This window comes from Armigeres subalbatus, unplaced genomic scaffold (genome assembly GCF_024139115.2).
Source record: "Armigeres subalbatus isolate Guangzhou_Male unplaced genomic scaffold, GZ_Asu_2 Contig1739, whole genome shotgun sequence".
NCBI classification, from domain to species: domain Eukaryota; kingdom Metazoa; phylum Arthropoda; class Insecta; order Diptera; family Culicidae; genus Armigeres; species Armigeres subalbatus.
In genome coordinates, this window is record NW_026942549.1 from 52568 (window position 1) to 79020 (window position 26453).

At 42.7% G+C, this 26453-nt stretch overlaps 1 long non-coding RNA gene across 1 annotated transcript; it reads left to right on the forward strand.

Moving 5' to 3' along the window:
* The first annotated feature begins 18385 nt into the window (after positions 1–18385).
* On the forward strand, positions 18386–22934 carry LOC134203284 (uncharacterized). The gene is made up of 4 exons (XR_009977558.1): positions 18386–18597; positions 19209–19401; positions 21865–21975; positions 22896–22934. It is a non-coding gene; the product is annotated as an uncharacterized LOC134203284 (long non-coding RNA).
* The last annotated feature ends 3519 nt before the right edge of the window (positions 22935–26453 follow it).

The window sequence follows — 26453 nt, forward strand, 5'->3', positions numbered from 1 at the left end:
ACACGACGGCCCTCCGACGCGACAGGAGGTTTGCGCAGGCCCATTAAGCCGCCCATATACCATTACGAAGGACATAGAAGATAATACGATTCGATGCAATCGGCAACGACCTCGGCGACGAAGAAAGGATCACGATTGGAAGCTTGGACTCGATACAATCGGCAACGTTCTAGGCGACAAATAAATGATCGCGATTGGAAGCTTGAAACATGGAACTGCAAGCCGCTAGGCTTCGCAGGTTGCGACAGGATAATCTACGATGAATTACATCCCCGGCCCCGCAACTTCAACGTCGTAGCGCTGCAGGAAATCTGCTGGACAGGACAGAATGTGTGGAAAAGCGGACATCGAGCGGCTACCTTTTGAGAGCGGAGTTGAGAACCGGCTTCATAGTTTTGAGCAAGATGCGTCAATCAACGCAAGGATGTGCAAGCTGAGGATAAAAGGCCGTATCATCATCAACGTGCACTGTTCAGTGTTCACACGAAGGGAGACCCGACGACGAGAAAGAAGCGTTCTTCGCATAGCTGGAGCAGACCCTCTGCGGGACGTCAAAATCGTCATCGGTGACACAAACGCTCAGGTAGGAAGGGAGGAAATGTATAGATCGGTCGTTGGACGACAACGGCCAACGATGCATAAACTTTGCAGCCTCCCGGAATGGTGGTACGAAGCACTATCCACAATGCCACATGGAAATCACCTAATCATGAAACGGAAAGCCTAATCAACCACGTTATAATCGACGGTATATTCTTTTCCAACATCAAAAAACTTACGCAATTACCGCAGTGCTAATGTCGAATCCGACCACTACCTTGTTGCAGTAGGTATGTATACGCTCAAAACTCTCGACCAGGGTTTGCAGAAATCGCTCTCGAACAACGATAAAAGAGAGGCAAAATCCTCTTCTAATCATAACAAGCCATGAAAACAAAACTGTCGCACTTGTATACAAGTTGGAAAAAAATTGATTCGGATAGGCGGCCCCCACCGAGGGGGTTTGATAAAACGCTTCGTTCTTGCTCATTTTATGTTGGGGACCATATTTTTTTTGCACAGCTGTGTAAAACAAGTTGAAATGCATCATCAGAACCGGTGCCCCTGCAATTGGACCTTTTTTTAAAAGAAATTTATCATGGGTTGTAGCCCCCGAATCAGTTTATGATCGTAACAACTACCGAAAAACGTCTCTCACGGTATGCTACCTATCGAGAGTGTATACAGACATGATAGATGAGAGATTTTCGCATTTTCCTTTGGATTCAAACCCTACAGGCGGTCAAAAATATTTTCTTCCTTTTTCGAGCTTATAAGATGTTTTTGATGTTGTCATAACAGAGAAGTGTTAACAATTAATTGCATATTATTCGGCAACTCGGCCGTTCGAAAACCATTTTTTTGTTAAATATCTTGGCTGTGCATACACTGAAAAGAATGTCATAGTAACACGTACCATACTGAGGGTGAAATTAAAAATAGTTCACCACTAAATCTCGGTAGAACGCAAAACGCTATTGAAACTACTATGTTTGTAGTAAATCTGGCCATGCGTTTCGCGGCGAAAGATCATGGCATGGTTGACAATTTTCATTGTCGCTTTTACTATGCACGGTATATCATGAACATGGTAAAATCAACTAAGCAAAATAGTTCTCATAGTATTTTGATTTTTCTTCCTTCACATGCATAAACAAAAAACAACATTTAGATTTCAAGAAACAACTATTTTATTAAACACCAGATATTATACAGCGGTCAACATATACAAAAAGTCTATAGAAAGATGCCGGTGCCGGGTAGAAATGCAGTCAAATTGAAGAGGAACTGCATAAAACATAAACATGTACTTCGCCCGACAAACCGTCAAACCGATGAGCACACTTCTACTGTACACATTAATTTCGGCAACAAATGTCACGTCAACACTGGTGACATTACCGGCCAGCTTTGCCGGTTTTTTGCTGGCCAGCTTTGGTTCAAACCCGTCACTAGCGTGGTAGCGAAAATATTATCCATTTGCCATGTTTTCCGAGCGTGTTGTTGGAGTGATAAAGTTGAACATTTCTTCGCTGTTTGCACTCGAAGTCTGCCTATATTCACATATGAACATTGCATTATTATTCACATTTATAAAATCTTTGATAAAATAGCTTACCACATTAACTTTGACCCGCATTTATCCCTAACTGCAAAAAAGCAGGTCAAATCTCGGGTGGAAATGAACTATGCGACGAAAAACAGAGTTGCAGTGGCTCTAACAATGAACAGTCATGGTAACATGGTAAAATGGTAATTTTGTTTACAAAATTTGATGTAGGGATAACTATGGTGAATGGTAGTTCATTCGTTTTGATTACATATACACGGACAGAAAACTGTTAACATTGAACCAAAAAATATGATTGTTGTTTTCAAATCGTCACATTTTATTGAGAATAATATGAAATTTATTGTTCCAACAAGATTTATTAAGATAACATCAATCACAAAATATTGTTGTTTCAACAATACTTATTAGGAATGAGCTTTTTGAAAAAGCTCTTATGATGTCAACGTATACATTTGAAAACAACCTCAGTAGGGTTTTGTGACAATATTAAATATTTAATATTCTTCCTTGAAAATTACAAAAGCCTTTCAAAAATGCAAAATGTTTACGTTTCACTTAGTGAAAGCCGCCCGATAGCTGTAATGCAGTTCGGACGTCGAACAGTTGTACGTTGGCGTCCGTGGTTGTGCGTATTTTGATGTTTATCTATTTTTTTTGTATATTTTACAAAAATGTGTTTATCATTAAGTTCAGAACTTTTTCCGTATCGTACATGAATCAGAATTTAATTACATTTTGTCTAGAATTTATAATAAGCATTTTAAAATTATCTTCCTATGCTGTAGGATCTGTCAAAGTTAACACCGTCGTGTGTCTTCTTATTTTTACTTGGATTCGTTTATTTAGTTTAGTTAGTTACATAGGTAATAAACATCTATTATATAATCCTATTTCCTAGCTTGGGCACTGCCATGAAACACTTTCTTATATTAACTTCGACCTAAAATTATATGTGTATGATGAGCCTTGTGCAGATATTTCGAGATCGAAACGAAATTTATCCATTTAGCTTGAGATGGTCTCCTTTTGTAGGCGCGCATTTACAAAAAAGTTTATAAAAATTTGATTATGATACAAATATGTTTTCAAAAAAAAATCCAAAAACAAGGGGGCAATATTGAGATTCTCACGTCCGAATGTGTGAGTGGCGATAAAAGGAAAACAAACACTCCTAGATGGTGCTACTCAGCAAAGTTTGGGTAAAAATGAGTATATTTCCATATATTTTTTTACTCGTTCGCAACCATCGTGATGACTCGATCAATTTTGAGGTTATGAGCAGAAGGAAAACAAACATGTATTTACACATGCCGAATTGCACATCAGTGTGCGAGCGTTAAACGTCACTCATCTCTATTGAATGTTTGGTTTGTTTTACTGGTAAACAAGCGTGGGACATTGGAAGCCAAAACAAAGTTTTTCGCAATCGCAAGTGTTGAGAAAGAATATTTCTACCTGACCTGGTTATTGTGAGTAGGATTCAAGTGCCTGAATATATGTTGTTAATCCAGCCTGCCAGTTGTCAAGGTATGTACTATAAATTTTAAAACTTTCGAATTTTCAATAACATTTTATTTCAGATCGATAATCATTCCCCTACTGATGGATCCCAGGCGGTTCAACTTCCGAAAATTATCGAAAAATTATCGTATCAATCTAAATATGCTATACTTATAATTATTACTATGAAAAAAGTTTGTGAAATACTGTTTAAAATACATGTTATAAATAAAACAAAAACAAATGAAAAACAAAATATTTACTCAATTTCAATACAATATTTCAAACAGAGAAGCCATTCAAAATAAAAATAATGATTTTTGAAATAAACAGAGAATGCTTATTGAAACAACAATACTATTATAATCGTACTAAACTTTCGTAAAAGCTCGTTGAAGTTTAAGCTTTTAAAGCTTCTATAAAAATAACAATATTGGATTGTTGAAACAACAATAATTCTTATCACCGCCAAAACAATGTGAAATTCTTGTTGAATTTACATAAAATATTATTGAATTTACAAGAGATTTTTCTGCGTGTAGTGGTCTTAACTGAAATATGTTTATTTTAAGGATCTTTTGAGTTTACCTCTACTATGTTCTGGCATAGTACAGTTAAACAGGTTTCTGTTGATGTATTTACTACAGGATTATTATCAGTGTATGCACAGCACATGTTTCGAAATGGACAAATTGATATGAAATTTGCGAAAAAGAATCCACGTGTCTTGGAGGGACTTGAACCCTCAACCTGCTACTCTCTAGATAGGCGTGATAACCCCTACACAACACGACCACTTAAAGGTTGTAAGCCTCTCGGCTGCTCGGACGGAATTGTAGGTAGGAACTTGTCGAGCACAGGATCGTTAATGTAAATAGCACCGTTATTCTCCCTCCAACACCCTTCACTTACCTTAAGCAGGAACAATTAAGCGAAAAACATTGCGGAGAAACCAGCCAACCGGTTCAATTGACCAAGGTGGACCAAAAACGATCGAGGTAAAGGTATCTTCAATGTGGACTACCAAGACCAAGGCTTGAATTCCCCTTTCAGGTACGGTAACGAATCAAGCAAACGGAGCAATTCATAAAGAATCAGGGAGTGCGTCTTCTAAATGACCTGACCACCAAAATTATTTTACATAATTAACATTTTATTCGCCCTTATGGCATTTTAGAGAGACAAATCAGTGGTGTACTTGCGCGTGTTGATGTTGCTGAGGATGTCAAAGGCTACGATGGTGGTGGCACTGGTGGCTGGCATATTGGCGATTACTGGCGGTTGCGGACGTTGTCGGACTGGTTTGGAGGTTCGTTCGCGGTGAACTGTGGCACGATGGCGGTCGCAGAGGTGGTGTTTTATCGTTCGAGTGTCCGACCACGTCGGACTGTGTGGGCCAGCGGCCGAGAGAGCACTACGGTGGTCAGGGAACGGTGGTGGCCTAACGTTCGTACAGCGAATTGTCGACTCCGCTTCCAATTTGCCACGATGACGGCTAGCGATCGATGGTGGTTTGTCTGCTTGTCTACGTAGGCCTGCGACGAGGCGGTGGGTGACGGCGTGTCTACGTGTCGGAGGGCCTGGCTTGCTACACGAGTGGTGCGATGGCGGATCGTGACGAAGCGGTGAAGCGTCGGTCTGGAGGTGGGCTGCTACCCGATTGGTGCGATGGTGGATCGTGACGACTGTGGCCAAACGTCGGAATGGGCTGGCCTGACGAGCTTCTCTCTGGTCCTTAGCTAGGCTTACCGATGTCACTGAGGAGTAGAAATAACTTCGGGGCCAGTCCCGAAGCCACAAAAGAAAAGAAAAGGCCCGGAAGCAGACACGGGCCTGTTCCGGATTTGTCTCTCTATGTGCATACAATACCACTTTCACCACACAATGCCTTACTTATAATACTATAAATTACCTTTTCTTCTTGTTTCTATTTCACCTATTAAAGGTGGCTTGGCTGTTTTTCAAATGGCGAAACTGTAATGCGGGTTCACGAAGTAGTTAATTAAGTTGTATAACTTCAATTTTTTTTCTTACGAACCGTGGCTAGGATGCATCCGGATGGTTCAACACCACTTTAACTATCTAATAAAGAAGAACACCCACTGACTTAGTATGAATCACATGCAATTAAACTTTTTTTTCAACTTTTTCACTAGTACGGCGCGCACTACTTTCTAGGCAGTCCGTATCAAAAGAAGACCCAAAAGACCTCGACGAGGTGGTTTTATGAATTTTTTAGCTATTTTACTTCTCACTCTCACGAAGAATCGAAATATCTCTCGGGTCCTTCGTGACAGTTGGCATCACTTCCGCGCAGGGTATTCACACGGCCAACACCGTTACGGGTTGTTGTCCCGACTCGAACCACGAAAAGTACAGTGAGGGTGAGAATGAATGAAACGAATGCTGTATTTTTTTTAACGTTAGTGCCGAATCTTTTCATTTTAGACAGCTGGGATCGCCACCAGTAAGACTGTCCTACTATTATTATTAGGGACGGACTGGGCTTTAGGTTCTTACTGGTGTGGGGGACGAGACATGCGGATGCTTGTGGAGGAGCCATTAAGTTACAAAATTGGGACCAACGGTTACAAGGTCACGTTTGCGGAAGAGCCATCAGAATCCGAGTACCAACCTCCACCGCGGTTAGCTCGAAACTTGATGATCTCGCCGTTGCCGGACCATCAGGTACCAATAATTTCGTGGTGGGACCATCTAGACTTTAAATGTATACCAAAACTTGTCTGGGACTGCATGCTTTCATTGCAAAAGGTGTGCCAAGAGAACTTCGTAAATCTGTACTGTGTTCCAGGACACTGTGGCATTGGAAGTAATGAAAGGCAGACGAGCTTGCGAAACGAGGTTCAAACACCCCGTTTTATTGGCCCAGAACCTTTCTGCGGAATATCATACTGTACCATAAAAATGGATTTGAAATCCTGGGAAGCACAAAGGTTGATGGTTGATTTACGGGCAGCAGGGACTATGTCCAAGGGCTTGACGATCCCTCCCCAGGCCATCTGCGAGTTGTGGGGCTTGCCTAGGATGTGGTGGGGTTTGACAGTGGGCCCTGTTAAACCTCTATAAAAAGCTGCATGTATCCGCAAGTAGGCCCCACCAAAGCGACCGTGTGCCGCTCAAAGCGCACAAGCCCAAGTCCTGGTGTTAGGTGGGACGCTAAACAGCCCTGACACGACGGCCCTCCGACGAGACAGGAGGTTTGCGCAGGCCCAATAAGCCGCCTAGAAAACCAATCATTACGAACAATATAAGAGATAATGCGACTCGATATAATCGGCAAAGACCTAGGCGACGAATACAGGATCACGATTGGAAGCTTGGAACATGGAATTGCAAGTCGCTAGGTTTCGCAGGTTGCGACAGGATGATCTACGATGAATTACATCCCCACAACTTCGACGTCGTGGCGCTGCAGGAGATTTGCTGGACAGGACAGAAAGTGTGGAAAAGCGGGCATCGAGCGGCTACCTTCTACCAAAGCTGTGGCACCACAAACGAGCTGGGAACCGGCTTCATAGTGCTGGGTAAGATGCGCCAACGCGTGATTGGGTGGCAGCCAATCAACGCAAGGATGTGCAAGCTGAGGATTAAAGGCCGTTTCTTCAACTATAGCATCATCAACGTGCACTGCCCACACGAAGGCAGACCCGACGACGAAAAAGAAGTGTTCTACGCACAGCTGGAGCAGACATACGATGGATGCCCACTGCGGGACGTTAAAATCGTCATCGGTGACATGAACGCACAGGTAGGAAGGGAGGAAATGTATAGACCGGTCATCGGACCGGATAGTCTGCACACCGTACCGTATCGAATGACAACGGCCAACGATGCATAAACTTTGCAGCCTCCCGCGGAATGGTAGTCCGAAGCACCTTCTTTCCCCGCAAAAATATCCACAAGGCCACATGGAGATCACCTAACCAAGAAACGGAAAACCAAATCGACCACGTTATAATCGACGGTAAATTCTTCTCCGACATCACGAACGTCCGCACTTACCGCAGTGCGAATATTGAATCCGACCACTACCTCGTTGCAGTATGCCTGCGCTCAAAACTCTCGACGGTGTACAACACGCGTCGAAGTCGGACGCCGCGGCTTAACATTGGGCGGCTACAAGACGGTAGACTAGCCCAAGAATACGCGCAGCAGCTGGAAGTGGCACTTCCAACGGAAGAGCAGCTAGGCGCAGCGTCTCTTGAAGATGGCTGGAGATATTCGATCCGCCATTGGTAGCACCGCAACCGCTGCACTTGGCACGGTGCCCTCGGATCAGAGAAACGACTGGTATGACGGCGAATGTGAGCAGTTAGTGGAAGAGAAGAATGCAGCATGGGCGAGATTGCTGCAACACCGCACGAGGGCGAACGAAGCACGATATAAACAGGCGCGGAACAGACAAAACTCGATTTTCCGGAGGAAAAAGCGCCAGCAGGAAGATCGAGACCGTGAAGAAACGGAGCAACTGTACCGCGCTAATAACACACGAAAGTTCTATGAGAAGTTAAACCGTTCACGTAAGGGCCACGTGCCACAGCCTGATATGTAAACGGGATAAACGGGAACCTTCTTACGAACGAGCGTGAGGTGATCCAAAGGTGGCGGCAGCACTACGAAGAACACCTGAATGGCGATGTGGCAGACGAAGATGGCGGTATGGTGATGGACCTGGGAGAACGCGCGCAGGACAGAATTCTACCGGCTCCGGATCTCCAGGAAATCCAGGAGGAGATTGGCCGGCTGAAGAACAACAAAGCCCCTGGGGTTGACCAACTACCAGGAGAGCTATTTAAACACGGTGGTGAGGCACTGGCTAGAGCGCTGCACTGGGTCATTACCAAGATTTGGGAGGAGGAAGTTTTGCCGCAGGAGTGGATGGAAGGTGTCGTGTGTCCCATCTACAAAAAGGGCGATAAGCTGGATTGTAGCAACTACCGCGCAATCACATTGCTGAACGCCGCCTACAAGGTACTCTCCCAAATTTTATGCCGTCGACTAGCACCAACTGCAAGGGAGTTCGTGGGGCAGTACCAGGCGGGTTTTATGGGCGAACGCTCCACCACGGACCAGGTGTTCGCCATTCGCCAAGTACTGCAGAAATGCCGCGAATACAACGGGCCCACACATCATCTATTCATCGACTTCAAAGCCGCATATGATACAATCGATCGGGACCAGCTATGGCAGCTAATGCACGAACACGGTTTTCCGGATAAACTGACTCGGTTGATCAAAGCGACGATGGATCGAGTGATGTGCGTAGTTCGAGTTTCAGGGGCATTCTCGAGTCCCTTCGAAACCCGCAGAGGGTTACGGCAAGGTGATGGTTTTTCGTGTTTGCTATTCAACATCGCTTTGGAAGGGGTAATACGAAGAGCAGGGATTAACACGAGTGGTACAATTTTCAAGTCCGTCCAGCTATTTGGTTTCGCCGACGACATAGATATTATGGCACGTAACTTTGAGAAGATGGAGGAAGCCTACATCAGACTGAAGAGGGAAGCTAAGCGGATCGGACTAGTCATCAACACGTCGAAGACGACGTACATGATAGGAAGAGGTTCAAGAGAAGACAATGTGAGCCACCCACCGCGAGTTTGCATCGGTGGTGACGAAATCGAGGTGGTAGAAGAATTTGTGTACTTGGGCTCACTGGTGACTGCCGAAAATGACATCAGCAGAGAAATTCGGAGACGCATAGTGGCTGGAAATCGTACGTACTTTGGACTCCGCAAGACGCTCCGATCGAATAGAGTTCGCCGCCGTACCAAACTGACAATCTACAAAACGCTAATTAGACCGGTAGTCCTCTACGGACACGAGACCTGGACGATGCTCGTGGAGGACCAACGCGCACTTGGAGTTTTCGAAAGGAAAGTGCTGCGTACCATCTATGGTGGGGTGCAGATGGCGGACGGTACGTGGAGGAGGCGAATGAACCACGAATTGCATCAGCTGTTGGGAGAACCATCCATCGTTCACACCGCGAAAATCGGACGACTGCGATGGGCCGGGCACGTAGCCAGAATGTCGGACAGTAACCCTGTGAAAATGGTTCTCGACAACGATCCGACGGGCACAAGAAGGCGAGGTGCGCAGCGGGCAAGGTGGATCGATCAGGTGGAAGATGACTTGCGGACCCTCCGTAGACTGCGTGGTTGGCGACGTGTAACCATGGACCGAGCCGAATGGAGAAGACTCTTATATACCGCACAGGCCACTTCGGCCTTAGTCTGAATAAATAAATAACAAAGGTTGATGACCAACTGGTTGGTTGCCGAAAAGTGTGCTCAATCAAAGAGATTTATAATTCCCAATGTTAAAGTAACCGAAAAGCTCTTCGAGCTCAGCAAGAGAGCTCTTTGCACTTTTAGGGGAGACTGGGGAGACTTTTCTGATTTTCGATGTACCACAGCCAAAAATAAATAAACATACGCGATTTCCACACAGGCTCTCTAAGAAATATAGTATTTAACTTTACTGATGTATGACAGTCACTAAATTATTGTTGTTATTGATACACAATCGATTTTTTGGAGTGCTGCCAAACATCGGCTTTTAAAATATTCGGGGGAAATTGATCCCTCTCCAAGAACCTGTTTTGATAAAATTGGAAAGGTGCTCTCAGATTTTTTAAATATTTTTCCTTCATGAACGATTTTTGTTATAGAATTCGACAGCACATGGAATTTTAAAATTTGGGGAGACTTGATCCCCTTTCTATGATATCTTCGCAATAAATAATTTTTCCTTAATTGCATATTATTCGGCAACTCGGCCGTACGAAAACCATTTTTTTGTTAAATATCTTGGCTGTGCATATGCACAGCATATGTTTCGAAATGGACAAATTGATATGAAATTTGCGAAAAAGAATCCACGTGTCTTGGAGGGACTCGAACCCTCAACCTCCTACTCTCTAGATAGGCGTGATAACCCCTACACAACAAGACCACTTAAAGGTCACGTTTCCGGAAAAGCCATCAGTATCCGATTTGATTTGCCCAATCTACACATGTGCTTTACTATTGTATATCCACAGCCAAGCGAGTGCATATTGTTTATTAAACGAGAGGATCGCACTCCATGCCCCCCAGTAACTGACTGGGCGGGACGGTATAGAATGCGAATTCAATCGCACTCTGCTGTGCCAAAGCAAGCAAGCCTGTGGAAGTGCTTAATGAACCAATAAGAAGAATAAGAAGATGGTCAGCCAACCTCCGAGCCTCTTATAAGGAGGCCTTCGAGCTACTTGGAAGAAATCTGTGTTGGGTAATTAAACAAATTTAACCAAATGATAACCATAGAAATGATCCCAAAATTGAAAGGGTAGTGCCTTAAAGGAAAAAGCAGAAAACGAAGAAGGATATCCGTGTCTTAAACGAACACCATCGCTCGGTATGAAAGGTCACATGGGTCGCTTACAACTTTTGGCATTCGCTTTCACGTATCACTTTCAACCTGTCGTATCCGGGATGGCACCCTGGGAGCAAAAGCCAGCGCCAGCGGTGGTGGTCTCTGCCACCGATTACAACTGCCATAATGTAATAATTTCCATATACGGCTGCCATGGAATGCCGTAACCGCACGCGTTGATTAGGCCCGTGTCAGCTTCTTTCCATGCATATAACATAAATGTGGCATAAACAGACGGCTTATCACTACCCATGGGTATTCGCCCATAATATCACCGCCGTTTCCTTGTATTATAATCAACCTTACGCGGCGCTTTTTGCGCCGTCACACCTTTCCAGGAAGAAGACCCAGTTAGACAGTCAGGTGAAGATCGATCACATAAGTTAAATACGCACTTTCCCAAGACCTAGAGCCCTTTATCCCACGCTGTGCATCTCACCGGTTTCAATCAATGCGCAGGGTCCGGATGTTTAACCATTACTGGTTTTATCTTTTTTCATTTATATCCTAACCGATTACCAGCAACTGTGTCAGGCTACCACAAATTTTAATGGAATTGTTAGAACTCCTAAGAATCAGGAATATTTTTGAGTTTCCATAAGGCCGTTACAAAAATATTTAATTAAAATTTAATGTCCCACTGGTCTCCGAAAGGTCAAGGGATTTGTTAAAGAATGTTTTGAAAATCCCTCAAACTATTGTTTTTGGACAAAAAGTTCCGATGATGTAGACATAATTGTTTTAAATATTTATATCTGCCTAATATATTATATCAAAAATCAAGAAGAAATAAGAGGCAAAAAGAAGAATAAAGAAGAAGTAAAAAAAATGTAGAAGAAGTAACAGAGAAAAAATCAATATAGAAGAAGAAACTAAAAAGAAGTAATGAGGAAAAAGAAAGGATAAAAATGAAAAAGGAACAAGGAAGAAGTAGTTATTTGCGACGCCACGCCAAACTGCGTCGTACAAAATCTTTCATGACGAATCACAATTTTCGGAGTCTTCATTATTCAATACAATATCAATTCAGTATCAAGAACTTATTTGAAGAATTTCCGGTTGATCGAGTCTAACCTAACGAGTATCACACATGACTTCATCAACTTTTCAAATCACTTGTTAGATATTGTTCACGTTTGTTTAAAAACCCGCCACGGTGCTCGGTCGCAAGTCTTCAAGCCGACATATATATAAACAAACAGATCTCACGTTTATTTTTTCTCTCGAATCGCACCCACCGTTGATGTAAGATCGAAGCGATTATGAAATCGGACCCAAACGAACGCATAATGGTGACCGACAACGACGACGATGATGACGACGACGACGACGACGACGGGAGAAATGGAAAAAGGTGCGTTCGGTTCAGGTCCATCTCGTTCGCATAATATGATCGGTCAGAGAAAGAGAACGTGCGGGGACCCGGGCCGGGGTCGGTCCGTGTTGTCAGCCATGCGAGGTCCATTATCACACACATATCTTCGTCGTCGGCAACGAAATCGAAAGTGAAAACCGGTCGGTCGTCGCCGATTGTCATCATCAACATCATCTGCATCCTATTTATTTAGCAAGCTCAGCGGGTGAGTTGTTGGCACGGCTCGCCTTGATTTCGGTGAATGGGAAATTGGGAACTTAGCGGGGGGGAGGTGACACTTTTGGGCCGCAATTTTTCGATGGGTTCGGCGGTTCAGGGCGGTAGTGAATAACTGGTTTTTCATTTCACTTTTAATGATTTTTAGCAGCCCCGGGGCTTTTAGATCCTCACGGAACTACCATAGATAATTTGTATAGGGCGAGTGAATAGTAGTAAATCATTCCGGTAATATATGACCTGAAAAACTTTATAATCACGATAATAACAGACCAGCGAACAATATTTGAGGGAATCACTTACATCCTTACATCACTAACTCTATTATTTATAGTACATAGTTTGTAATGTAACACGGAGATTTTGAGATTCTTATTGTATGAACTCAATTAATTGAAAAACAATCATGTTTTATGTTGTGTAAAACTGCTAATGGTTTACGTTAGTTAGAAAAATAACGGCTGTGCTTTAGTTGGATCTCCGGTTCTCAAACGCTCTACACACAAACATGCAGTGGCGCCGGGAGTGGGCGGGACAAGTAGGCAGGTAGGACATGTCCTATGCATTAGACCTCTTCATGTTTTCAAAAAATATCAAAAATTCAACCGGTCAGCCCAGAATCACAATTCATATGCTAAAATAAGACTTCTGCCAAATTTTCAGCTAATTCGGATAAAATTTCGAGGTGGCGCAAGTCGATTTATTAATGTTTTTGTGCTATTTTCAATTTTCAAAAAAAAATCTAACAGGATATATAAACGCCGGAAATTATCGCAACAAGCTCTAAACGGAAGCTTTTGGTGTGCTCTACACGGAAGAAAAAAGTACCCAGCGTTGAGTTTTTTTAAAATCCACTAGGGTAGTGAGCTAATTCCCGTCGTAGTAGGTAGTGCTTGGTTTTCAAATCTAATTTATACGCTATCCCAACTACTTACTCTAACTAAGTTGTATGTAACACGTATTTTAGAGTTCCTAGTTTTCATTGAGTACTATAAGCGCATTGAACTAATGTATGTCATAGTTTATTGAGAATCGGCAATCAAAAACACCCTTCAAAATTTTTAAATTTGTCTTATGAAAATCTGTTTACGTCCATGAGAATTTTCATTCGTCCAGTCTAAAATTCGATGGATTGATCTGTTAGTATTGGTGTGCGATTTCTACAAGTACACCAATTTAGTTTTTTATGCGGTATCATACCGTGTTAAATAAAAAAACCCAGATTAATCCACCTAGCAGTGATGATGCCTTTCTCGTGCATTATAAAATATATTGAAAGAATCACATTAGAAAGGTCAAAAAAGCTCTTTAGGAGAATAGATCACATTTTTTCGATCATTTTGCATGTTTTTGCATTAGTTAAAATGTATTGCCACCATTTTCGGAAAAAAATTTTTTTCGGTCTTGAATTTTTTTTTTGCAAGGGAGGACCCTTGGGAAAAAACAATGATTTTTCAATAATTTCGCAATGCAATGTCCGATCGAGCCAATTTTCAATAGCAAACAATGGGACCGCATTCCCCGTCGAATGCAACTTGTTGCGAGTAAATCGGATAATGCTAAGCTCCAAAAAGTGTGTCTACAAAATTTGTACACATACACACATACACACACACATACATACATACACATATACAGACATCACCTCAATTCGTCGAGCTGAGTCGATCGGTATATGAAAATCTGCCCTCCGGGCCTCCTATCAAAATTATGTTTTTGAAGCAATATTATAGCCTTTACGTACACTTAGTGTACGAGAAAGGCAAAAACATAAATTCAATTAATATTGGCCTGTTCTGAATATGATATGTGTACATTGTAAAACATAGAATAGAATATGTGTATGGAGCATGTTCGCGGTTATCCAAGAAACACCTGAAGTGGAGGAATTCAGATCTTTACGCGTAACCAATGATCTACAGGCCTGTTTTGTAAATGTAATGTACCCGTTGTGGTACATATGATAGAATCTGCGTATGGAAGATATTTGCGGTTATCCAAGAGATCCCTGAAGTGAAAGCCTTCAGATCTACACGCATAACCAATGATCTACAGGACTGTTTTGCAAATGTAATGTACCCATTGTGGTACGTATTATGGAATCTGCATATGGAAGATCTTCACGGTTATCCAAGAAATCCATGAAGTGAATGTCATCAGGTCTACAGGCATAACCAATGTTCTACATGCCTGTTTTGTAAATGTAATGTACCCGTTGTGGTACATATGATAGAATCTACATATGGAAGATCTTCACGGTTATCCAAGAAATCCCTGAAGTGAAGGCCTTCAGATCTACACGCGTAACCAATTTTGTAAATGTAATGTACCCTTTGTGGTACATATGATAGAATTTGCATATGGAAGATCTTCACGGTTATCCAAGAAATCCCTGAAGCGAAGGCCATCAGGTCAACAGGCATAGCCAATGATCTACAGGCCTGTTTTAAAATGTAATGTACCCGCTGTGGATGACCAAGAAAATATGCTGTGAACGCATTCTGTTCTTTGTACTACAGAGAGCATGTACCATATTTGAAACCGGAAAATTGATCTTTAGTTACGCGTGTAGATCAAAAGGCCTTACTCCAGAGATTTCTTGGATGACCAAGAACATATGCTGTGAACTTATTCTGTTCTTTGTACTACAGAGAGCATGTACCATATTTGAAACCGGAAAACTGATCTTCAGTTACGCGTGTAGATCGAAAGGCCTTACTCCAGAGATTTCTTGGATGACCAAGAACATATGCTGTGAACGCATTCTGTTTTTTGTACTACAGAGAGCATGTACCATATTTGAAATCTGAAAATTGATCATCTACGTATCCTTTCGGTACAGTGAAGGGGGAATATTTATGCATAGTAGACCTCTTCAGGTTTCCAAAAAGTATCAAAAATTTAACCGGTCAGCCCAGAATCCAAATTCATATGCTAAAATAAGACTTCTGTCAAATTTTTTGACCATGTTAAAGTGATTTTCAAGCTTTTAAGTGCATAAAAACACTGTTTCTCCTAAAAATCGTTGTTCTACAAAATTCCTAAATTGATTACAAATCTTTAGTAATTTATTAGATTATTATTCCTCTTTTTTCCTTGGACACTTGAATAATAAAATTGCCAATGTGCCACTTACCGTTAAATTCTTAAAAATAAGAAGCTGAACCTTTGTCATAAATTCGCACATTAGGATTTCTTCAAACAAATTGTTTGAATATCATCGAAAATCAATGCTTATTTGTTCGAATAACTTGTTTAAAGAAATCCTAACTTGCAAATCTATGACAAAGGTTCTGATTTTTAAGAATTCAACGGTAAGTGGCACATTGGCAGTTTTATTATTCAAGTGTTCAGGGAAAAAAGATAATAATTATATAATAAATTAGCAAAGATTTGTAATCAATTTAGGAATTTTGTAGAACAACGACTTTTAGGAAAAACAGTGTTTTTATGCACTTAAAAGCTTGAAAATCACTTTAACATGGTCAAAACGTAAACGGAACGAATCGCAATGTTCACAAGACTTGTAGAGCACACCAAAAGCTTCCGTTCAGAGGTTGTTGCGATAATTTCCGGCGTTTATATATCCTGTTAGATTTTTTTGAAAATTGAAAATAGCCCAAAAACATTGAATTGACTTGAGCCACCTCGAAATTTTATCCGAATTAGCTGAAAATTTGACAGAAGTCTTATTTTAGCATATGAATTTGGATTCTGGGCTGACCGGTTGAATTTTTGATACTTTTTGAAAACCTGAAGAGGTCTACTATGCACGAATATTCCCAAGTGGACAGTCAAAGCATTGTCCTACCCATGATTATGATAAGAACATATGAAGTCATTAACTGGCAAGAACCTGTGTTTAGCAAAAGGGTATTTTAAAGTTAATTAGAGTTTATATAGTCATATATAATCATAATGGTTTCTGGGATCTGTAACTAATGGGGCGATCCCTGCCCAGCACTAATGAGACCCCCCTTATTCAATAGCCTCAGGGTCGGCGTACGCGCTTGATTATCGCGGCCAAGAAAATACAGGAAACTTCCACTTGAACACCAAAACCGGATTCTTCAAATTACACACAGGTACCTTTATTACTCCTTCGTATTCCCACTTCCTTAATCTACCTCCTACCTCACTTTTCTAACTCTTCGGTGGGGCCCCTTCACGTTCCGCTTCTCCAACCGTTTCCTCTAACGTCGCTACTGGGTAGCTCAATTGTAGCCCGTATTGTACTGTCTCGGGGGACACTACCTCGAGGTTTCGATGCTGGCTTGTCTCCTCGAACCCAGTCACGGAGTGCCTGCAGCGTTGGTGATATCCACAAAATGGCGGTGTCTGGACAGTTGTGCCACGGACGTGATAGAATGGCAAATCTGGCCCAGAGCGTGTAGGGTCAAGCTTCGGACGCAAGCGGTCCACCGCTGCTTGATTAATGGCTCCAAGAACACTCCACGGCCGAGTTGACGTAGACTGAAGTGGGTGCACTGAGTTCTAGCCAAAAAAAGGGTCCTATTGGAGGGGGAGTTGCGGGTATTGATGGCGGTTAGTGATGGGGGACGATCGATGGTCAGGTTTAAACCATACCTGGATATTTCCTCCTATGTCGCGCAATTCACTTTTCACAGATCTTCGACTTTAACTTCTTGGTTTCAATTTTCCGGATAGCTAATCGACTCACGTCTTTCTCTAGCAAAAGTTGCAAGCTAATTGCCATTTAGCGATGGTGGTCGTTCGCGCGAAAAGGCTTGGCCTTGGGCTTGACCGTTACCTTTTTCCCTCATCACATTTTCGCCCTATTGCTGTCCCCATTACACCACCCACCATGGCCTCCCATGTCCTTGCGTACACCTGGTGTTGAGTAGCGGAACTATCCTATGCTGCTGATGTCGGCACAGTGGGTGTCGATTGGGTCAAGTTTCAATGAATCAATAACTTTCAAGGCATATACAACAAAAAACCGAATACAAAAACCACGAAAATCTCAACAATCTTGGACAGATCAACACACCACTGGTTACACTCTCCCCCCGCTCGGGTAAAAAAAATCGGTGAAGCCGTATTTTTTATTTAACTCTACAGGAACAACAACTTTGTGACGCGTACCTCTGAACCAAAATTTTCACTAACAAAACAAAACTTACTAACACACTCTTTTTTTAACACAAATTGACTCCTGAAAATCTCAAATCTATTCAAAAATATTGAATTAAAGCTGCAATCTAGGAAAAGAGTAGTATTTTTAGTATAAGACTGATTATGGGTTGGGGTCATAAGATTTCATCGTTGGTATTCCAACTCCACTCTATTTCAAGGCTTGAACCTTCTACTGACCATCAACATCTTACGATTCCGGTCTCCTGCGATCCCATTCGACTGTACACATATAATAAACCAACATTGAAGCAAAACGAAATAAAATATATACAAATTAAACTACCTAAAACAAATTAAAAAAATTTAAAACATGCAAATCAACAATTTTACATGCAAAATAAAATAATCTACAAAAGTAGCATAAAGAAAGAATTCCGGAATTATATTTACATTATGTACAAAGTTACTCTAGAGTACGGTATGATTTATTTCACTAAAGTTCTCGCTATGTCGGAGTATAGCCATTTCCAATCGTAATCAACTGTGGCTATGATAACGTTATCGGCTCTTATCAGTGTGCGCGTATACATGACTGTGAATAACCAAATTGTTTAATGCCTATTATGTCTACAGAAAGTGTTTAATGTGGTATGGCGTGGACTGTGAAACGATGAATTTGTGGCTGAAATCATGGAGAACAATCACAGTTTTTGAGGAATTTAATATCATTTTGACGACTAGTCGAAGTATTCTTTGGCCAATTGATCATTATGGTGTTATTTCTACTCTAAAATGTGTTGTCCTGATTTCACCTACAAGTTCATCATCGTCTGCATTGTATGATAACCATACAACGGTAAGTATAGGAATTAAGCTATTTAATAGTGATTAATTTTATTGTGTAGCGACAACTAACATCGAAGAATAGAATCCTATTGCGAATAGACCGTATTTATGAGATTTATTTTGAAGCATTAGTAGTACGGGTCATCATTAAGTTATAGCCATTCCTTCCTTATCCACACACACTCACTTTGTACTCTATACACAGTCTTGTTAACTGCTGATGCTGCAGCCTCAAAAAACTTTTAACGAAGTTGCATGCAAGTCAGAAAACTGCATAATGTGCATAATGAAGCAGATAAGCTCGGCATAACAATGATTGAACATGCAGCGAAACAAATCATTTAATCAATTTAAAAATGATCACGAAACAATAAATACGAATTAAAACACACGATTGACTAGTTGAATGCATTCATTTATGGGGTACTAGTTGCATAAGCAACCTCCCGTTTAGCTGCAAGTGGTTCCATCCTCGATACGAGAATTACGCAATAGGATTCAGTAAACCTCTCCAAATAGGGTTTTAACGGATCAGTTTCTCTCCTCACTATTGGCCTTCCCTCACTCAAGAACCAAAGCATTTACTGCTACCACGGATTATAATAAATATTTTCCTTTTAGGCCTTCAAATCTGCTGCGGAAAATATTCCCAGCGACTTGCCGTTCATATCGGCTACTTCGTAGGAGCTGTTGCCCTTTCTCGCAACCACGACACACGGCTTATACTGCGGACCTAATTTGGCGTTGAAGTTTTTGCCGGCCTCCGACAGCACGAAACTCCTCTTGAAAATTCGTTGTCCGACAGAGAACGTGGGTGAGTAGCGTTTGTGGCGTAAATCGTATTGATGTTTTGTACTCTCATATGCTCTTTTCAGGTTTTCTCGGACAACGTCGTAATTTTTCTTAGTGATACCTTTCAGTTTCTCGGCTCGGTCGTTCTCTGAGAGCTCACCATCTTGCTCTCTACGGTGGTCAGATCCTCGTGTGACCATCTCATGGCCGAAAATGACACGATGCGGTGTGAACTTCGTGGATCCATGCAGCGTGTTGTTCAAAACAAACTCGATCTCGGATATTTTAGTATCCCAGAGCTTTTGGTCGGTGCGGACGTATGTTCGAATCATCGAGTTTATCGTCCTGTTCAAACGCTCAGCAGGATTAGCTTGACTACGGTGTCGTGCATTGGCCCAGTGTTGTATTTCGTACTTCTTTAACAATTCCTGGAATTCCTTTGATAGGAATGTTGTCGCATTATCCGTAATCACGTATTGCGGAACGGACAGCCTACGAAACCATCGCTCTTCCAAAATGGTGCAAAGACTACCTGAAGCAATCTTCTTCACCGGAGCAAGCAAGCAGTACTTAGAAAAAATGTCTAATACGACTAACAAGTGGGCATTGCCTTGCTTGCTTCGAGGAAGTGATTGTATGTAGTCCATACACACAATTTGGAATGGTCTGGTCGCAATTCGCTGCTTCCCCATTTCTGGAGCCGTTGATAATGTGGAGTGTTTGTTCTCCTTACAAGTCTCACACAATGCGATGTACTTTTTGATGTCAGCATTCATTCTGGGCCAATAGTACTTGCGTTTGACTTTCTCAATGCACTTTTCGAACCCAATGTGCATCATTTCGTCATGCTCTTGTTGAATGACACGTTGGCGTTTGGACTCAGGCACGCATTCCTTCCACTCAAACCTGTAGTCTAGAACGTCAGACTGTGCAGCAACGAATTTAAACAATTTTCCATCCTCGATCCGGAAGTCGACGTACTTCTCGGGATCGGTTTCTACTGCCTCGAACAGAGCTCGGTACCATTTGTCCGTCTCATCCACTTCTAGGGCTTCAATCGATCGGGATAAAGCATCCGGAACAATATTTTCCTTCCCTTTCCTATGCTTTATCTCCATATCGAAGTGCTGCAGTGTTATGCTCCATCGGCTCAAGCGGGATGACGATCTCCATTTGGCTCTCATTATAAACGAAAGCGCCGATGAATCCGTGATGAGCGTGAAATGTGTTCCCTCGATATAGCATCGGAACTTTTCAATGCAGCGAAGGGCAGCCAAGCCTTCTTTCTCCGCTGCATGATAGTTGAGCTCGGCACCTTTCAGCTTCTCAGAGTGATACGCTATCACTCGCTCAATGCCATTATGTACCTGAGTGAGTACACCTGCTAGAGCCGTATCGCTGGCGTCCGTTTGTACGCAAAACGGTACGCTGAAGTCAGGGTTGGCCATCACTGGGGCAGTTATCAGCTTCTCCTTGATGGCTCTGAACGCGTTTTCTGCTGCCTCATTCCACCGCACTTTTTCCGGCTTGTTTTTTAACAAGTCTGTCAACGGTGCGGTGAGTTCACTGAATTTATCGATAAACCTGCGGTAGTAGTTCACCATACCGAGGAATCTTCTCAATGACCTTATGGATTTTGGTGCCTCAAAGCCCAGGATCGCTTGGACTCGATCCGGGTTAGGCCGCAATCCTTTCTCAGAAAGGATATATCCGAGGTAAGGCAGTTCGTGGCAACAAAACTTGGATTTTTCCAGGTTAATGAAAAGGTTCGCCTCCTTCAATCTCCGAGCTAATTCCCTTAACTTCGCGACATGCTCCTCGAAAGTATGACTCGCCACTACTATATCGTCTAAGTAAACGAATATAGCCGGCTCGAGCTCGCCATGTCCGAGTACTCTATCCATAAGTTTACTGAGCGTTGCCGGACTATTGACTAGCCCGAAGGGCAATCTCGTAAACTGGAAAAGTCCCTTCCCTGGAACCGAGAAAGCGGTGAATCTTCTCGATGCACGGTTCAAAGGAACTTGCAGGAAGGCCTGCGAAAGGTCGATTGTAGTCAAAAATCGAAAAGGACCTATCTGACTAAGAATCCGATTCTGATGTGGAAGAGGATATGCATCCCTTTTTGTTCGCTCATTGAGCTTTCGTGCGTCGAGACAAAGTCTTATCTCTTCGCTGTCTCGCTTTTTAACAGGGACGACTGGCAACGCCCAATCCGAGTCGGAAGGTTCGACCACTCCGTCCTTAATCATGTTGTCCAGTGCACGGTGGATTTTCTCCTGGATTACTGGACTCCACGGATACGGATTTTTCCGAACGGGATCGGCGTTGGCGAATTCGTCTCTCAGCTCGATCTTATGCTCAATGAGACTTGTTTTCCCCAAATGACCAGGACTTGCTGGTAGAAACAAACTTTTTGCTTCTTCCAGTTGTCGTTTTTGATTATCGTTTAATTCACTAATCTCTTCTAACGGTTCTGTTTCAGCATCATCAATCGCATCAATGGGCTGAGATATCGTAGGGCGAATCCCGAAGGCTTGCCAGAAATCGTAGCCCAGAATACAACGACGACTCAGACTTGGAGCTACCAGAACTGGTAAGAGTTTGGTTTCTCCGTTAAAGGTTATTGGAACCTCTGTTGTCCCTATCACGTCTAGACTCTGTCCTCCGGCTGTTTTGAGATCTATTCTCGTGGGTCTTAATTGCAACTTGAGGGTACTAATCAGCTTTTACTACCTATGCCCAATACTGTTTTAGCTACTCCACTATCTAAAAGTCCAATAATAGAAATTCCCAGCATTTCCACGCTCACGAATGGCCTGGAATCACCGCTGAGAGTCACGAGCATTGTTGTCAACTCTGCCTCTTCACGTATGTCTCCACTGACCCGCGACTAACCAAGCTGTTCGAGGGAATCTGGAACTTCTGGTTCTGTTTGAGGTCTTGTGGAATGACTTGCAAGACTGTCTTGCCTCATTAGGCAGTCTTGTACAAGTTTTTGATTGGCAGTATGGGCAATCTTTTGTTTTGAAACCAGGAACCCACAGCGTAGACAAAATAGCTTACGTTCCTTGTACACACTTCGAAATCGTGTCCACCTTCATGGCAATTAAAGCAAACGCTCTTGCCTGGAGGAATGTATGCGTTTACGATTCTCTGGAGGCGCTTGTTCCGCTAGTGCTCGGAACTGGATTATTTGCCGCTGTGCAGTTTCAGGATTTGGATTTGGTTTGCATACTTCTTTTTGAAACTTGTCGGTTTTCTGGACACTGAGCTGCTGTTGCTTCCAAGGTCGTTTTTGAAATTGTTGATTGTCTTGTCTGAACTGCTGCTTTCCATTTGAGCTTCCCCGATCCTGGTTCCTATTCGGAAACCTATCCTGGTTTGCTCGGTATGGTTGCTGAGTTCTGACCTCATCAATCTGCACTACCTCTTTTCGCGAAAACCTACTCTCTCTCTTCTGATACATATGCCAGTTTATCGAATCGAATCTTTTACCAAAATCTTTCATTTTAGGTATGGAACTCACATTCGCTGCCAGCATTGCAATTCTGCAGTCTTCCCTAGTGTTACGGAAGAGGACGTCAAACTTTCGTTTTTCGACCCACGGGCTCATAATGCTGCAGAAGTTCCGGACCATGTCCAAGTAAAAGTCCTGGAACTTCTCTCTGGGACCCTGCTTCCGATTGTTAGCCTGCCGTTCATAGACGTAGTCTATATCGACTGGTAAGAACTCTTTTTTCAGTTCTGTCACTAATTCTTTCCATGTCCCTATATCGCTACTAACCTCCATAAACCAGGATCTCGCCTTCTGAGTGAACAGATGGTGAGCTCCCTGCAACAGCTCTGCCTCAGAAAATCCTTCTGACCTGGCGTTGAAATCGACTTCTTTTAAGAATTCGTTCAACCGTCTGCCATTATCCATTCCGTCGTATTTCACCGACCACTTATGGATCGGGAACTTACTTCCGCTATTCAATGGTCTACTGTTATCCTTCCTTACCTCCTTCTTCTCATTGCTACTGTTTTCTACCACCTTCTCTTCTTCTGAATTTTTGAGTGTGTCCAACGACTCATTTCTTTGTTTTAACCAGCCTAAGAAATCTACCGATTTCGCCTGTACTTCTTCTACTTCTACTTCTTCCGTCAAACGCTCTTCGATTTGAGTACTGTTTGATGTGCCTGTATGAAGTTCCTGCTGCTGAACAACGGGCTGGACAGACTCAAGCACAGTGATGCGTTGTAGCAATTGGGTCATAATCGCTTTCAATTGTTTTATTTCGTCTGCGAATCCCTGTCTCTCGCTATCTACAACTTTAACAGACTCATTGTCCCTAGCACTAACTCTGTCAACCGTATTGCTATCTTTAGGATCGGTTTCCTTGCTATTCACAGACCTCTCACTCGTTTGTTCATTCACGTTGTTCTCTTGCTCTAACTCATCGGTTTGGTTTCTCCCTAAGTGTTCAAGCTCTCGTTTATGATTGCTAATTCTGCCTCTCGCACCTCTAACAGGTGGGAGGTGGCCGAATAGTACACATTGAGTAACTTGACACACTCCCCAGCTATCACTGCAAAGGCTGTTCAATTCGTCGTCCTTCTTAGTGTTAGTTCTCAAACGCTGCATTCGGAAGAGAATGTGAATTAACCTGGTCTTAAACAATTGATCTGGAGCCTTTTCATCGCACGCTTTTCCAAATGATTTTGATTCCATTCAACTTATCGTCGCAAACCTCTAATTCATGAACTACCGATTCACCAACAAACAATGTTCTCAAGTCTGATTTTCCTTTTTCCTCTTTCAGGTGGCTACGCAGATTTTGTTCAGCAACGCTACGTGTGCCTTCTACCGGCATGCTACGGATCTTCAACTCGTACTCTAGTTCATCTATTGTCAGATGGCCAGGATTCATCGCGTGGTACCACGATACGAAATGGGACATAACCATCTCTTCAACAGGCATTCAACTAAGAAAATCGAATATTGAATTAAAAAGGAAACTACGGAATCCTTTCAAGTGGAATACCACCAAAAAAATTGAAAATCCTAGAGAAAAGAAATACTTCTGTTTAAAGAAGCTGTAAATTAAAAAATCCTAAAATTTGTTCACGCTCCCTAATGAAGCAAATAATTTGAAAATCCTAGTTTTAGTTCGTCTATCTTTGATAAACTTTAGTTTTTATTTGGTGTTTTACTCAACAGTCTGAAAGAATACAACACTGATCAAATTCCGGAATTCAACGCGAATCTCTCCGACTAATTCATATGCTTTTAGTAAGTTTTGCTCAATGATGGGTAGCTATTCAGACCGTTTGCTTACATCCAAGACCCCTCTTAATGAAAAAAATTATATTGACCCTCTTTCATCAATTGGTTACCTGTTTTGTGTGCTTTGGTCAAGTTCGTTAGCGAAGTCTGGACGTTTTCCCAGAGACTTCTGCAAAGACACGCAATTGGCATTCAAGTGTACCCGGGCACTGATAATCTACGCAAATTTCAGTTGGGCGCTAAGTGTAACTAATGGGGCGATCCCTGCCCAGCACTAATGAGACCCCCCTTATTCAATAGCCTCAGGGTCGGCGTACGCGCTTGATTATCGCGGCCAAGAAAATACAGGAAACTTCCACTTGAACACCAAAACCGGATTCTTCAAATTACACACAGGTACCTTTATTACTCCTTCGTATTCCCACTTCCTTAATCTACCTCCTACCTCACTTTTCTAACTCTTCGGTGGGGGCCCCCTTCACGTTCCGCTACTCCAACCGTTTCCTCTAACGTCGCTACCGGGTAGCTCCAATTGTAGCCCGTATTGGACTGTCTCGGGGGGGACACTACCTCGAGGTTTCGATGCTGGCTTGTCTCCTCGAACCCAGTCACGGAGTGCCTGCAGCGTTGGTGATATCCACAAAATGGCGGTGTCTGGACAGTTGTGCCACGGACGTGATAGAATGGCAAATCTGGCCCAGAGCGTGTAGGGTCAAGCTTCGGACGCAAGCGGTCCACCGCTGCTTGATTAATGGCTCCAAGAACACTCCACGGCCGAGTTCACGTAGACTGATGTGGGTGCACTAAGGTCTAGCCAAAAAAAAAAAGGGGTCCTATTGGAGGGGGTGTTGGGGTTATTTATGGCGGTTAGTGATGAGGGACGATCGATGGTCAGGTTTAAACCATACCTGGATATTTCCTCCTATGTCGCGCAATTCACTTTTTCACAGATCTTCGACTTTAACTTCTTGGTTTCAATTTTCCGGATAGCTAATCGACTCACGTCTTTCTCTAGCAAAAGTTGCAAGCTAATTGCCATTTAGCGATGGTGGTCGTTCGCGCGAAAAGGCTTGGCCTTGGGCTTGACCGTTACCTTTTTCCCTCATCACATTTTCGCCCTATTGCTGTCCCCATTACACCACCCACCATGGCCTCCCATGTCCTTGCGTACACCTGGTGTTGAGTAGCGGAACTATCCTATGCTGCTGATGTCGGCACAGTGGGTGTCGATTGGGTCAAGTTTCAATGAATCAATAACTTTCAAGGCATATACAACAAAAAACCGAATACAAAAACCACGAAAATCTCAACAATCTTGGACAGATCAACACACCACTGGTTACAGATCCTTAAGAATTACCCAGGAAACCATTAAGCACTTTAATTTTAACCCTTATGCTATCGACCTTACTAAGTACCTTTTCATAATCAAGTGAAATTTATTTTGGGTTTTAAACATCGCAGGAAATTGAAACTCCGTGACATTTTCAAATTCGGCAAAATTTAGGTTTGGGTGGTATTGGGGAGGGGCTTCTGGATATGTTTTCCCCGTAACGTACCGACAGGGTACCCGGGTACCCACGTTATTTGTATGGCCATAACTTCGTCAGTTTTCAACCAATGTGGACGATTCCGTTTGCTATGGATTGAGAAATTAGTCCGCTATCCGATCCATGTCGGATCTGACGTAGAACCTATTTGGATTACCTGGTAACCGGAGTTCCGGATCAGCTAGACCATGCCTCAAAAATGGATGCTGATGCTATAGAAACCAAATGACATCTTGTTTCGTAGAAAATTCGAGG